The 15,568-nt window shown below is 35.1% G+C and overlaps 1 pseudogene; it reads left to right on the forward strand.

Moving 5' to 3' along the window:
- Window positions 1-13,915: 13,915 nt before the first annotated feature.
- On the forward strand, window positions 13,916-14,492 carry LOC110583221 (annotated as a pseudogene).
- The last annotated feature ends 1,076 nt before the right edge of the window (window positions 14,493-15,568 follow it).

Here is a 15,568-nt window from a genome sequence, read left to right on the forward strand (position 1 = left end):
ACAGAAAATACTCAGTAAATATTTGTGGAACAAATATTGAATGAAAGTATAGATTCTAATATTTTTCCTCTTCTCTCCCTAGATATGCTTCTCATAACATGACAGAAATAAATCCCCTGCTGGTTGGTTTACTTCAGTGATCAGAATTCACTACAATATCACCACTGCTTGCTCTCCTACTGAACTTTTCCCCACCTCAGACCTTGAAAGAAACTGCATTTCATCTATCATCCTAGAATCCATGCCCTCTATTTATTCTACTGCACAAAAGAAATCTAAACCGCAGAAGTATATTTTTTCAGCCAACACATCTTTTGGAAGTCAAAATTCTCCTTTTATTGAATTTCTAACTTTATGCTCAATGAGAATTCTCAACTTGCCCCTAGACATAGATTTTTTTTCCTTAATGTTGGACAGTCTTTAGAATGAAAATGGATAAATTGTACCTGTGAAGTGTCTGGTTAATCTGGAGTCATAAAACTTGCAAAACAGAAAAAAAAAAAAATTAACCACTCAAAATTAATTCAATTAAGTAGCTGAATTTCAAGCTAAAAAGATACTTAAATGACACATAATCTGAATGTTAAATTGCTTAGCTGAGGATAAGCAAGCAATGATTGTTTTCAAAACCATTGTTCCTTTTTACAATTACATTCTATCCTTTCATTGTATTTAATTTTTTTTATACATATATAAGTTTTTCTTTCTTTACAATTTGGGGATCTAGTTCTCTAACAAACAGACCAAAATACACACAGGATCCAGTGTATTGCTCTATTCTGTTCACCTGTCTAATTATATTCTCTCTTTTTTTTAAAGATTTTATTTATTTATTTGACAGAGAGAGAGATAACGAGAGCAGGAACACAAGCAGGGAGAGTGGGAGACAGAGAAGCAGGCTTCCCGCCGAGCAGGGAGCCTGATGTGGGGCTCGATCCCAGGATCCTGGGATCATGACCTGAGCTGAAGGCAGATGTTTAATGACTGATCCACCCGGGTGCCCTCCTCTCTCTCTCTCTCTTTTTTTTAATTTAATTCTTTTTTTTTTTTTTTTTGGTTTTGGGTCTGTTCTAATTTGTTTAGTGTATATTTCTGTGGGGTTATTGTTGCCATTTTAGTATTTTGTTCTCTCATTCATCTATACTTCTCTGGACAGAATGAAAAGACAGAAAAAAAAGAGAACAAGAAGCAGTACTGATTGCCAGGGACCTAACCACTATAGATGTAAGATGTTGGAACTAGAGTTCAGAATAATGATTATAAAGGTACTAGCTGGGCTTGAAAAAAACATAGAAGACACTAGAGAATCCCTTTCTGGAGAAATAAAAGAACTAAAATCTACTCAAGTTGAAATCAAAAGGCTATTAATAAGATGCAATAAAACATGAAGGCTCTTGGAGCTCTGGGGTGGCTCAGTTGGTTAAGTGTCTGCCTTCAACTCAGGTCATGATCCCAGGGTCCTGGGACCAAGCCCCACATTGAGCTCTCTGCTCAGCAGGGAGCCTGCTTCTCCCTCTCCTTCTGTCTACAGCTCTCCCTACTTGTACTCTCTTTGTGTCCAATAAATAAGTAAAATCTTAAAATAAAATGAAGACTCTAACTTCTAAGATAAATGAGGCAGAAGAGAAAATTAGTGATACAGAAGAAAAAAATGTGAAGAATAAAGAAGCTGAGAAAAAGAAAGATAAACAACCACTGGATCATGAGGGGAGATTCAAGAGCTAAGTGATACCGTAAAGCAAAACAATATTAGACTACTTGGGATACAAGAAGAGGAAAGAGAAAGAGAGAGACAGAGAGGCAGAAAGTATATTTGAGCAGATTATACTGGAGAACTTCCCTAATCTGGGGAAGGAAACAGGCATTCAAGTCCAGGAGGCACAGAGAAACCCCCTCAAAATCAATAAAAATAGGTCAACAACCTGCCATATAAAATAAAACTTGCAAATCTCAGAAACAAAGAGAAAATCCTGAAAGCAGCTCGGGACAAGGGGTCCATAACCTACAAGGGCAGAAACATTAGACTGGCAGCAGACCTATCCACAGAGACCTGGCAGGCCAGAAAGTACTGGCATGATATATTCAGGGTGCTAAATGAGAAAAATATGCAACCAAGAATACTTTATCCAGCTAGGATGTCATTCAAAATAAAAGGAGAGATATAAAGCTTCCAGGGCAAACAGAAACTAAAAGAATTTGTGATCACTAAAGCAGCCCTACAAGAAATATTAAAAGGGATCCTTTAAGTGAAGAGAAAGTCCAACAGTAACATAGACCAGAAAGGAACAGAGACAATATACAGAAACAGTGACTGTACAAGTAATACAATGGCACTAAATTCATATCTTTCAATTGTTACTCTGAATGAAATGGGCTAAATTCCCCAATCAAAAGACACGGGGTAGCAGATTGGATAAAAAAAACAAGACCCATCAATATGCTATCTACAAGAGATTCATTTTAGACCCAAACACACCTCCAAATTGAAAGTGAGAGGGTGGAAAACCATTTATCATGCTAATGGATATCAAAAGAAAGCTGGGGTGGCAATCCTTGTACCAGATAAATTAAATTTTAAACCAAAGACTGTAATAAGAGATGAGGAAGGACACTATATTATAATTAAAGGGTCTATCCAACAAGAAGATCTAACAATTATAAATATTTATGCCCCTAACATGGGAGCAGTCAATTATATAAACCAATTAATAACAAAATTAAAGAAACACATCACTAATAATACAATAATAGTATGGGATTTTAGCACCCCACTCACTGCAATGGACAGATCATCTAAGCAGAAGATCAATAAGGAAACAAGGGCTTTGAATGACACACAGGATGAGATGGACTTCACAGATATATTCAGAATATTCCATCCCAAAGCAACAGAATACACATTCTTCTCAAGTGCACATGGAACATTCTCCAGAATAGATCACATGCTGAGTCACAAATCAGGTCTCAACTGGTACCAAAAGATTGGGATCATTCCCTGCATATTTTCAGACCACAATGCTTTGAAACTGGAACTCAATCACAAGAGGAAATTTGAAAGAACTCAAATACATGGAGGCTAAAGAGCATCCTACTAAAGAATGAATGGGTCAACCAGGAAATCAAAGAAGAATTTAAAAAATTCATGGAAACAAATGAAAATGAAAACACAACTGTTCAAACCCTTTGGGATGCAGCAAAGGTGGTCCTAAGAGAGAAGTTTATAGCAATACAAACTTTTCTCAAGAAACAAAAAAGTCTTCAAATACACAACCTAAACCTACACCCAACCGCAGAAGAGAAATAATAAAGATTAGAGCAGAAATCAATGAAATTGAAACCAAAATAAAATAGTGAGCATTTGACTTCTTTGCCAATTCGGATGCCTTTTATTTCTTTTTGTTGTCTAATTGCTGAGATTAGGACTTCTAGTACTATGTTGAACAATAATGGTGTAAGTCCCTACAACCCAGCAATTGCACTACTGAGTATTCACCCCAAAGATAAAAATGTAGTGATCCAAAGGGGCACATGCACTGCTTATAGCAGTAATGTCCACAATAGCTAAACTATGGAAAGAGCCCAGATATCCATCAACAGATGAATGGATATAGAAAATGTGGTATATATATACATATATACATATATATATATATATATATATATATATATATATACACCATGGGATACTACTCAGCCATCAAAAAAAAAAAAGAATCTTGCCATTTGCAATGACATGGATGGAACTAGAAGGTATTTTGCTAAGCAAAATAAGTCAATCAGAGAAAGACAATTATATGATCTCCCTCGTATGTGGAATTTAAGAAACAAAACAGAGGATCATAGGGGAAGAGAAGAAAAAATAAAACAAGACAAAATCAGAGAAGGAGACAAACCATAAGAGACTCTTAATCATAGGAAACAAATTAAGCGTTGCTGGAGGGGAGGGGGTGGGGGGATGGGGTGACTGGGTGATGAACATTAAGGAGAGCATGTGATATAATCAGCACTGGGTATTATATAAGACTGATGAACCATTGACCTCTACCTCTGAAACTAATAATACATTATATGTTAATTAATTGAATTTAAATTAAAAAATTAAGAACAAAACAAAACCATTGTTCCTTTTATTGTTCCATACTCCCACCTCTTACCATTAGTGATCAAACCTATATCCTACTTATTCTATTTCCTATTCATTTTCAAAATACCAACATAAACTTCATTCCTTCCGAGAAAAGTCCTAATGCACACACACACAAGCATGCAAACACGTACACACACACACCACAAACATTCACACTCACAAAAAAACAGATTTGATGCCCCTGCTATGTGATCCGATGGCATTTGCTCATACCTCATCAAGACACTTATTACATCTATTCTATTTCACTTTTAATTGGTCGTCTCACCTGCTAGACTTTAAACTCAGATAACCATGTCTATCTGATTCTTTATCGTATTTCTAGTCCTAGGTACAGTGAGAATCGCTTAATTCAACACTTGGTGAATGAATAAATGAATGATTTAAAGAATTAATTAAAAGAAGTTTTTAAATCTTGGTAATGTTGAATATAAGGCCCCAAATATGTTATTACTTTGACATTAAAATTGATTTTATAAAAATGGATATTAGTATTTTTTTCATGTTTCACAATATGAAAGACAAGCATTCACAAATACCAAGAATTTACTATTCTACCCCTATTTCCAACTCCTTCCATGCCAGTTATCTTAGACACTTTGTCCAGATTGCAAAAAAAAAAAAAAAAAATGTTTGGCATACACCTTTTCTTTCACTGAGGTAATTCTTCAAACTGACATGGTAGAAAGGTTTTATCATTTGAAAAATTTTTCTGACAAAAATTGGCTACTTTCTTTTGTTATTCCCACCTAGTGAACCCAAGTTTAGAAATAAGTTATTTCCAGAATATATCATAAGAATCAGAGAAAAGTGGAGAAGTTATTTCTTTAAATATCTTTAAATAGGGGCACCTGGGTGGCTCAGATGGTTGGGCGTCTGCCTTCGGCTCCGGTCGTGATCCCAGGATCCTGGGATCGAGTCCCACATCGGGCTCCCAGCTCGGCGGGGAGCCTGCCTCTCCCTCTGACCCTCTCCCCTCTCATGCTGTTTCTCTCTCGCTTCCTCTCTAAAAAATAAATAAAATCTTAAAAAATAAATAAATAAATAAATAAATATCTTTAAATAAGTAAAATAAAATCCAACATATCCAACAAGCAACATTATCTTAACATATAATATTTTGCTTTAGAAATACTGTGATTAAGATTTTTCATACGTGCATGGGTAGAAGAAATACTGCTCTAAATGCTTTCATGCTGAATGTGCTTTGTACGATTAAAAATTTTCCAAAACTTGATGTAATTTATGGTTTCCCTTTTTCTTGACTGCCTCATTATCCTCATATATTGCCCAAAGATTTCCTTATTTTTTTGAGAAATAATTGATGCATAGAATATTGACTTGTATAGGTTTAAGGCAAACAGCATGATGGTTTGATTTAACTATACTGTAAAATAATTACCACAATAGTTTCAGTTAGGTCTATCTTCTCATATAGATATAATCAAAAGAAAAGAAAGAATAGAGGAAAAGAAAAATTTCTCCTTGTGATGAGAATTCTTAGAATGTACTCTCATAACAACTATATATCATACAGCAGTGTTAACTATAGTCATAATGTTGTACATTACAACCCTAGTACTTATTTATCTTGTAACTGGAATTTTGTATCTTTTGACAATCTTCCTCCAATCCCCCTCCTATGCACTCAGCACTTCCCAACCCCCACCTCTGGTAAACATAAGTCTAATCTCTTTTTCTATGAGTTTGTCTGTTTGCTTTAGATTCCACATGTAAATGAGATCATATAGTATTTATCTTTCTCTGTCTGAGTTATTTCACTAGTACAATGCCTTCAGGGTCAGGGATATGCTGTTGCACATGGTTGGATTTCCTCATATTTTATGGCTGAATAATCTTCCTTCTATACATATACCACAACTTCTTTAACCATCGATGGGCACTTGGGTTGTTTCCATGTGTTGGCTATTGTAAATAATGCTGCTATGAATATGGGGGTGCAGATATCTTTGCAAGTTAGTGTTCTTATTTCCTTTGAATATATTCCCAGAAGTGGAATTGCTGGATCATCTGGTAGTACTATTTTTAATTGTTGGAGGATCCTTCATACTGTTTTTCACAGTGGCTGCACCAATATACAATTCCATCAACAGTCCACAAGGGTTCCCTTTTCTCCACTTTCATGCCAAGATTTGTTATTTCTTGTCTTTTTGATGATAGTCATTCTAACAGGCCTGAGGTGATATCTCATTGTGGTTATAATTTGCATTTCCCTAATGACTAGTGATGCTGAGCATCTTTTATTATACCTGTCGACCTCTTGTATCTCTTCTTTAGAAAAATGTCTATTCAAATCTTTTGCTTATTTTTTAATTGGGCTATTTGTTTTTTGTTTTTGTTTTTTTGTTATTGAGTTGTGTGAGTTCTTTATATGTTTATATGGCCTTGGTTATGTTGAGATATATTCCTTCTATGTCTAATTTATTAAAAGATTTTATCATGAATAAATGTTGAATAAATGTTAAATTGTGTCAAATGTTTTTTATACATGTATTAAGATGATCATATGATTCTTTTTATTCATGCTATTAATGTGATATATCACATTAATTGATTTGCATATGTTGAAACATCTTTGTATCCCCAGGGATAAATCTCACTTGATCGTGATTAATGATGTTTTTAATGTACTACTGAATTCAGTCTGGTGGTATTTAACTGAGAATTATTTTTGCTGCTACGTTCATCAGGGATAGTCACCTGTAGTTTTCTTTTTAGTAGTATTTGTTTCTGGTTTTGGTATTAGAATAATGCTGACCTTAATAAAATGAGCTTGGGAGTGTTTCCCCCTCTTTGATTTTTTTGGAAGAGTTAGGGAAGGATTGATGTTAATTTTTCTTTAAAGGTTTGGTAAAATTCACCAATGACACCATTGGATCTGAGGTTTTCTTCACTGGGGGATTTTTGATTACTGATTCAATCTCCTTACTCATAATCGATCTATTCAGATTTTGTATTTCTTCCTGATTCAGTCTTGATAAGTTGTATTTTTCCAAGAGTTTTTCTAATTCTTCTAGATTGTTCAGTTTGTTAACATACAGTTGTTCATAATAGCCTTTTTGATCCTGTAAGTTTCTGTGCTATCAGTTGTAATTTCCCCTTTTTCATTTATAATTTTGTTGTTTGGATCCTTTCTCTTTTTTCTTTGGTTAGTCTCTCTAAGAGTTTGCCAAATTTGTTGGGCTGTGTAGCTTCCCACATGTCCTGCTTAGGTGCTCTGTTTGGACAGGCTGAAGGCTGTATTCAGCAGTGAGCGGGACTGTGAATCAGATTCTCTCCCTGGGCACAGCAGGAGAAGCAGCACTAAAACCAGTAAAGCTCTTTGTTGTCTTAACTCAACTCAACTCACACCCCAAATTCCCCAGCCAAACAGGGCCACTGTCTTTGCTCTGCAAACTGTAGGCTCTTTCTGTTCCTCTCAGCTTGAGTGCTACTGGGCCACACGGCTTTCAAGTGTTTTTGCCAGCCCTTCTGTTCAGATTGTGTTGGAAGACACTCTCCACAGTGTGGGGCTATGCCTCAGCCCCCTTTGGCTAAAATTTTTAACCACATTCCTAAATGTCACCCTCTGGTACAGTCTAATATTGTTATATAAACAATAGACACTAAACTGCTGGTGGTATCATAGAAGAAACCTTTCCTGCTACTCACTAGCAGAGATGGCAAAATAAAACCATGGGGCACATGTATATCTTTGTTCCAAACTAAATAACCTCAATATGTTGAGGGGATAAATTAGTGCTCAGCTCCTCCAACATTCTGACATATTTTTACAAGCATTTATCATACTGCAAATTAATCATTCATATATGCATTGATTTCCCTGCTAGATTAGAACTCCTTGCATATAGAGTCTGTATCTTGTCTGCTTATATATATCTACAGGTTCTAGAACAATGATCAGAACAAAACAAATTTTCAAAAAATGCTTCCTGAATGAGTGGATATTATAATCCTAATAATGTTTTCTAACTACCAATTTTGAAACACTAGTATATCATAATTAATTTATCTTGTGGTTAATTATAGACTACAAGGTAATATTTCTGTATGTTCAATTACCTTTCATCCTCCCTTTTTAGAGGGGCTTTCTTCTCAAATAACTTACTGTTTATGTGTTGCTATTTGCCTAGTATAAGATAATTAGGTATGTGAAATCAAGAACAGATCATTGGATCAGATAAATCCAATGATTCTTTTTTAAGGTATAAATTGAAAATAATTTTGTAATAAAATAAGGGTCCTTGTCTAACTGAGTAATGCAAATTTTTCCAAAAATCTTACAAAACTATTGAAGAAAATAAGATAGGAAAGATTGTTCAGTAGAAAAGCAATAAAAACACCAAGCCAATCAAGATTGAAGATTTTTTCCTAATCTTGAGTAAATCACTTCCCATCACAAGAAAATTAACATCTTGCTTTTCTTTACCTCTCTCTCCATTGTCATAGTCTACGGAGGTGTCTCCTTTTCATTAGAAAGAAGCAAATACTGTCCTTTCTCTCTAATCCTTCTTCCTTTGCCTTCTCCATGGATCCCTTTAAAATTACCACCTTCTGACTTCTTTACTAAGCTTTATATTATTTCTCTTAACAATTGCATGAATTAAGCTCTCATGATTATGCAAATGGTCAATTAAATCTCAAGCCTTGATTCTTCTTCTAAGTACATTTCTAATACCTTCTGGACGTCATCTTCTGTAGTCCTTCTGGAAATTCAAGTCTGCTATATCCAAAATGGAGCTCATAACCCTCCATCTGAAGTCTACTCTTCCTTTTGTGTTCTTCATTTCAGTTTATGGCACCCCTATTCTACCCATCAGTAAACTTTCCAGTCATGTCACTTCTCTCTCTTACTTGGCCCCTGATTCCAAAAAGCCTCCAACTCCTCTCTAGACCTATGTAAAACTTACTTCATCTTACCTTCGCTTTTATTCAGACCATAACTTCTCTAGTTTAGGCTTCCGCATTTCACATGTCCTATTGCAGTATTCCCCAACTTACCCATATATATCTAACACATCTCTAATTATTTTCCATCCCATTATTAAAAACCATCTGTGAGGGAAAAATAAAAAAAGATATGGTTCCAAGATGGTATGCCGAATGTGACTTGCTACCTTAGACAGAATGCTATTCATTTGTTAATCTAATTAATTTTATTACTGGGTTGACAGGAATACTACATTCCCAGCTCATGAGGAGTTAGGTTGAAAACATGTAAGTAAGTTCTGACCAATGGAATATAAGTCAATATCATTCATGTGACTTCCAGAATGGCCTAAAAATCCCTTACACAACCCATCACTCTTTTTATCTTCCACATTATGGTTGTCACAAGGATCACAGGTCTCTAAATGACTGCATAGCAAAGTATTCCCCACAGCCCCAGTGGACCACAGTGAACTTTCGTATGAGTGAGAAATATACTTACTGGCTACACTTCTAAGATCTGGCATTTGGGATTGTTTTCCAGCATTTGCTTACCCTAATATTCCATTCCCATCTGCAGTATGTCCTACTCTTTAGTTAAATGTCTGCAGAAGATTGTTGGATATCACTAAGAATTTGGGCACTATAGGAGCCTCAGCAGGGAGAACTTGTATAAGCCTTCTTTCTTGTAGTGTGGAACACACCCAGGATATCAGCAGGAGAAAACACCAAGGTAAGATCAGAATCCAGGAAATTATTTAAGGGAGCATGATGCTGAGAGATGTGCATGGGCATCTAGTACAGAAAGTCAACATCACTAAACATCCCTGGACCCAGTGAGATGGGCTGAACCCACACAGTACTTGAAGCTGAAATAAGGCAAGGAGAACTGGTACTTCCTGGTGGCTCTCAAGAAAACTGGCTTTCTGTCTTCAGCTGTACCTCCACCCCACAAGTGTAGAGATTACTGTGTCTTTTCATAGTCACAGGATTAAGCCACTTGAAAAACAGAGTAAGCTAGACCCACTTTCCAATGAACAGACAGAGAAAAATAATAACCCATTCCTAGAGGCACAGCACTTATAAATAGGAAAATAGGTTGGAAGAAACTAAGTCCATGCTTAGAAAATTAGAGTGGGAAGCATGGAACCATTGTGTAAATTATTTAGATTGTGCACTACACAAGACACTTAGCCAGTAGAGCATCAGGACCTGAAATTTCATCCCAATATAGGTATATTGTATAATCTTCAATCTTGTATTTTGTATATTTTTTATATTTTTGGAATGGAAAATATAAAATATATATATTTTGTATAATCTTATATTTGTATAAGCCATTCACCTTCTTAGGGGCCACATATACCCAGAAGAAGAAGCAGTTTTTTAATTAACAGAAAAAGCACTGCCTGCTGGACAACACATATACCTATGGAACTGAGCCCACCTATAAGAAATCTCTTTTTCACTAAAATTTAAAAAGCACTGTTTGAGGATTCATGTGTCACTTCATGGAATATTAGTGGCCCTTAAATTATATGGCAATTTAAAAAATACACTAAAAAAATGATAATGCAATTCTGGAATGATATTATCACTTTCCAACTGTATTTTACATTTGGGTGCCTGGTTGGCTCCGTCAGAAGAGAATGAGACTCTTGATCTCAAGGTCATGAATTTGAGTGTCACGTTTGGTGTAGAGATTACTTATATAAACAAACAAACTTAAAAAAAATATATACATATATATATGTATACACACACATTTAAATATACCATTAATTCTAATGAAAATAACTACCTGGAATACCAAGTATAAGAAATATCTCAAAACACATGCCTTAAACACAGAGACAGAATTCATGATGAGTGAAAGAGCAAGAGAGAGACTGACTTAGAGGATAGATCCTGAGGAAATAAAATCAAATGTGTCCACTTATTCATTTATTCAGCAAATAATTTTTGAATATTTGTTACGTGTCAAGATATTCTGTAAGAATCTGGAATAAACCAGTGAACAAAAAAAGATAATCCTTGTCCTCTTGGAAGTTATATGCTAGTGAGGAAAAACAAACAAGAGACAATAAATGTAATAATTTATGGTATGTTAGTACAGATGGATTTGGAGGGAAGGGTCCTGAAGATTATACAATTTAGGAGAAATTTTTTAGGAAAAAAATTCAAACTGATACCTCCTCCTCTTCTGCTTCTTATCTTCTTACCTGCCTTCCCTGAATAATTTAATCTAAAAGTATTAGGTAGGGCGCCTGGGTGGCTCAGTTGGTTAAGCAACTGCCTTCGGCTCAGGTCATGATCCTGGAGTGCCGGGATCGAGTCCCGCATCGGGCTCCCTGCTCGGCGAGGAGCCTGCTTCTCCCTCTGACCCTCCCCCCTCTCATGTACTCTCTCTCATTCTCGCTCTCTCAAATGAATAAATAAATCTTTAAAAAAAATAAAAAATAAAAAATAAATAAAAGTATTAGGTAGAGCTGAGCAAGGTAAGCAGCCATGCACAAAGAGTGTGGGTATATACCAAAATAATGAGCATACCTTGTGCAAAGGTTTTGGTCTCTAAATACTTTCCTCCCCTATAAGAATCAAGGCTCTTTGAAGAAATCGCTGGTCCGGGGCTGAAGCAGGGGAGAACAGGAAATTTGTTTGGAATATCTTATTATAAAAGAAAGGAAACAAATGCTAAAAAAATAATGAGGACTTGAAAAAGGTACAAAGAAACAAGTGAAAAGAAGTTCTTGCTGGTCTAAAATTGGACAATTTATGCATCAAAATTAATAATAATGAATATAACCAGTTGTATAAAATAGAAAATTATGAGTCAATGTAGGTACAAATGAAATAATTAATAAGTTGAAATATTGATTAGGAATGAGTCTTAAATTATCTCCTTGAAAAGTACTTATTACAGAAGAAAAAGATTAACTTTCTAGTGAAGGAGTCTGGCAAGTGCTAACATAAGTGATTAATATTAATATCAATAATGAGGCAAAGCACATTGGGTCCACAGGACAGGATTCAATGAGAACAGAGAAAGAACTCTTAACCATAATCTAATTACAAAAAACATCAGACAGACCAAATTGAGGGATATTCTACAAAGTGAATGGCCTATAAACTTCAATAATGTCAAGATCCTGAAAGGAAAAAATAATAATAATAATAAGTAACCGTTTTTTTTAAAGATGAACAACTGATCCAGATTGAAGGAGATTGAAGGACACATGACAAATAAATGAAACGTATGATCCTGAACTGAATTCTTTTGTTGTAAAGGTCATTGCTGGGGACAATAAGGGAAACTGAAATGAAGGGACAATAAGGAAAACTGAATGAAGTTTGAATATTTAATGGTACTAATGCACTAATGTTACTTTCCTGATTTTGATCATTGCATAGCAACTATATAGGAGAATGTCTTCTTATGTAATAAATATACATCAAAGTATTTAGGAATACTGTAGCTTTAATATCAGCAAGAATGATCCAAGAAAAATAAATTCTTTGTACTCTACTTATAACTTTCTGTATACTTGAGTTTTTTTAAAAGGGAAAATCTTTAAATAATTTTAAAAAATATAAATTTAGGTATTAAAGTGAAAATTTAGAATGTGAAATGAGTCCAAGGTATAAAATATATCATACATAAAATACCATAGTGGTTTTACAATTAGCTGTCTATTACATATCTGTAATACTTTTTTTCTCCATGTTTTAGCTTTATATTCTTTGCCTCCTTGTCTAATAATTCTTGATATAATTTTCTATAGAGCGTATATAAGGACAAATTCATCTTTCTTCTAATAATGTTGATGAGCTTTTAAAAAATAATTGACAGCTGAGAAAAGTTTCTTTCAGTTTCCAAACTTGTTATGGATAATTAGCACCCAAGAAAAGAAACCTTTTTGACATTTCAAAGTCATAAGTTTTATTTTGAGGGGTGGATTTTTGGCCTTCTGTTATATTTGGATTTTGGTGTGATCAGTAATTTTCAAATATACATATAATTTAATCAAAATTAAGCTATACACAAGGGCATTTTAAAGACATTTTGAAATTACCACTATGTTGAACAGAAATATATGATCATATTACTCTTTTGCTACATTGACTCATTAATACGTACATGTGAAATTTTGGTCACTGCAAATTGTTACCTTCAGGCCATTTGATTGTGTTGGTGGCCATTCCATTTTATCCAAATCTGCCAGACTTCAACAAGATACGTCATATATGCTAAAATATGATCTAATACATTGGGAGACATTAAACACACATCTTTCTCACACAAACATACTACTCTGTAGTCTCACTATGATTTTTTTTTTTAATTTGACAGAGAGAGACAGCGACAGCAGGAACACAAGCAGGGGGAGTGGGAGAGGGAGAAGCAGGCCTCCCACCGAGCTGGGAGCCCGATGTGGGACTCGATCCCGGGACTCCGGGATCATGACCTGAGCCAAAAGCAGACGCTTAACGACTGAGCCACCCAGGCGCCCGACTCACTATGATTTATGTACTAGAACACAGATATTAATAAATTCTATTTTGTGTGATTTCCAATAGAAAAAAAATATGGTGTATTTATAATTGCTTTCTTCAAGTATATGTCTATACTACGAGCAGAAGAGCACTTCATTTTTCTTAAGTGTTCTGGAGAAACAACCATACTTATAATTTTACTCATCTGATGATGGTAAGAATTTCCAACAGATCAGTTTCTTGCTCTCTGCTTGTAAACCTTGTTTCTTTCTCCTGCTGCCATGGCCTTAAACCAGTTGCTAAAGGACACATCCATATTACAGTATGAGCTATGAACCTGGACCTTTGGATCTCAATGGTAAGGAGGTTGACACCATTGCCAATAGCAGTACACCTGGAAGCTACTTCTATAAAGAAACGAAACTGACTGTAAGCCATATTATATATCCCATTAATCTCAATCTTAATGTACCAAATTAAATCCCCTTGGGTTGATTCTCCAAATCCCATAGTGACTCCAGTACCATTTATAATGCAGATAAGTGATGGAAGGGAAATGCTTGAGGTATGTCTTTAATGTTCCTAGGTCCATAAACAAACAAGCACACAACAAACCGTTGAGATCTAAGATACAATAAGATGAGACCATGCCTCCAGGCCCCACCAGTGTCTCCCTGTGTCACCTGTTTTGGACCTCTGTCCTCCCTTTGACTCAAACTAGATCCCAACTGCTCCTACTCCACCCCTGGTTCCTGCACCTGTGTCAGCTCCTGCAAATGCAGAGTGCAAATGCACCTCCCGCAGGAAAAGTCACTGCTCTTCCTACTGCGCAGGCTATACCAAGTGTGCCCAGGTCTGCCTCTGCAAAGAGGCACTGGACGAGTGCAACGACTGTGCCTGATGTGGAGGAGAGCCTGTTCCAGATGGAAATAGATCAACATGTACAAACCTGCAGTTTTCTGGACCCAGTTGCTACATTCTGATTTCTATGAAATATTTGAATGAGGATAAACTCATCTAGACACCCCCCCCCAAAAAAATGTATAAGGAGAGGACAGAGTGGAGATAACAATAGACTATCAGGGGTAATAATATATGTAGTAATAAGGATTTATGCAATAGAAGGAACTGAGGATTAATAAAACAATGAGAATATTCTTCCAGGAAAATGTTAGTAATTTCTAGAACCACACTACCTATTCTATCTCAGTAAGACATAGGAGTTAAGCAGTAGGTTGTGAATAATAGAGCAGGGAGAAATACTGGAGGTGTTTTACTGACATTTCTGAACATATAATTCTATCCTGATACAAACTCTTTCAGTGGAAGAAAAGAAAAATAGGAAATACTTCTGACATTATTTTATGGAGCTATAATAACCATGATATAAAAAATATCATGGTGTAATAGAGAATAAAATTATATTTTGCCTTACTCATGAACACAGAATCAAAAACTTTAAGCCAATTTTAGCAAAAATGACATCAATTTATTTTTTAAATGCATCATGGCTAAGAAGGGTTTATCCAATGAATACAAGATGCTTTATATATAACGATGTCAACATAATTCACCACACTAGTAGATTAAAGGAGAAAAATTATTATCTCACCAGACATATTAAAGTTATTTGTTTTGAAATTCAGCATCTTAGGAAACTAGGAATTGAAACAAAACCAAATGCAATAAGGACTATCTATCAAAAATCAATTGCTAAAAACATACGTAAAAAAGAATTGTCACAAACACTATTTTGAAAATCAGGATCAAGACAAACACTACTATCCAGAACTGTCTATGAGAATCTTGCTGATGTTATCATTAAATAAAGGCATAAATGACTACATAAAAAATTAAGAAAGAAATAACAAAATTTCCTTACTTGAGGATGTCTACATAAAAATAACAAGAATAAATAAGAGTTGAAGTACGTAGTGAATAGAAGATAAATTGATAATTTCCACTCCAAATCAATAT

The sequence above is a fragment of the Neomonachus schauinslandi genome, chromosome 8 (assembly GCF_002201575.2).
Source record: "Neomonachus schauinslandi chromosome 8, ASM220157v2, whole genome shotgun sequence".
Lineage (NCBI taxonomy): Eukaryota > Metazoa > Chordata > Mammalia > Carnivora > Phocidae > Neomonachus > Neomonachus schauinslandi.